At 58.4% G+C, this 1,172-nt stretch overlaps 1 long non-coding RNA gene across 1 annotated transcript in view; it reads right to left on the reverse strand.

Annotated features, from left to right (window-relative positions):
• The window catches only part of LOC124232000 (uncharacterized), a 1,629-nt gene extending 476 nt beyond the window's left edge, over positions 1–1,153 (reverse strand). Inside the window, exons 1-2 of the long non-coding RNA XR_006886740.1 lie at positions 849–1,153; positions 339–463 (exon numbers count right to left, since the gene is read on the reverse strand). This is a non-coding gene — a long non-coding RNA (uncharacterized LOC124232000). The remainder of the gene's footprint in view (positions 1–338; positions 464–848) is intronic.
• Positions 1,154–1,172: the final 19 nt, after the last annotated feature.

The following is a 1,172-nucleotide window of genomic DNA, read 5'->3' on the forward strand; positions in this document are numbered from 1 at the left end:
ACTGGCCCTGTGACCCCATCCATGCCTGACCCTCCCACCCTGCAGTTTCCTCTCCTGTAAGGAGATGCTGAGGTTGTCAGGACAAGTGGTGAAGGACAGAAGGACCCAAGCTGAAGCCCAGTCAGTCACCTTTACTTACAGATGGGAGAACCCAGCTTAGCCTGAAAGGGCACTAAAATGGGGGAAAAAAGAAAGTTCCCACCCCAGCTCAGGTTTTCCTGCCTCCTGATGCCCCAGTGCTGAGGGCTGAGCCCAGTCGGGTTTTGATCATGAGCCTCCTTCTAGCTCTGGGACCCGGACATTCCCCCTCCTCCCTCGAGACCCCCAGATCGACGTACCAGGTTCAGGTTCATCTTGGGCACTGCTCCCGCCGACATGGTGAATCTGTGGTCCAGCCGCTGCTGACAATCTGGTGCAGCCTCCTCTGGAGAGCGCGCACCGGGCCCCTTGCTGAGAGCTGGGACTAAGGGAGCAAGCCAGCTGAGACTGAGACCTCGGAAAGTTTCTCTCACAAATCGTGCCAGGGTGGTATGATTACATACCAATGACACAACCACATGCAAAACTCAACCACTGTAATGCTTGCTGTTAAGTCTTTCCTGTCTTAAATTTGAAACCACTGTCTTGGTTGCTTGCGGTTGAGGTTTGCGGAATGCTAAAAAGCACACAAAGCTTTGACTGATACAAGATTCCAGGGGTCTTGCGGCAAGCGCTGGGTCAGGGCCCACCTCATCTACCCCCACTCCCCCTCACCCCCCTCTACCCCCCCACCGCCCGCAACAGGGCTCTCCAGCTCCTTCCCTCCCCCGCGGGGCGAGGCTGCCACAGGAGCAACGTTTCCCTCAAACCTGGGATATTCAATTCTGGCTCCAAATCCGAGCTGCCACTGGAACAAGCCTTCACAATGAGCCAGACCAGGCTGACCGGGAAGAGGGGTCCGAATTGGGCGAAACCCGCGGGATTCTGCCCCAGAGCGGAGCGCTCGGGGCCGCGGAAGCTCAGTCAGAAGGAAAGGGCTGGACCATGTCGGGTATAACCAGCGGGTGGGACCCTTGGTTCCTCAGGACGCCGGCTACCCTCCCCCCATAGCTTGGGGCGGGACAGGCCCCATCGCGCGCTGCGGGACCGGATCTGCGTTCAGCGGGTTTGGGAACCGCTCTCCCTTTGAGGAC

The sequence above is a fragment of the Equus quagga genome, unplaced genomic scaffold (genome assembly GCF_021613505.1).
Source record: "Equus quagga isolate Etosha38 unplaced genomic scaffold, UCLA_HA_Equagga_1.0 HiC_scaffold_1569_RagTag, whole genome shotgun sequence".
NCBI lineage: Eukaryota > Metazoa > Chordata > Mammalia > Perissodactyla > Equidae > Equus > Equus quagga.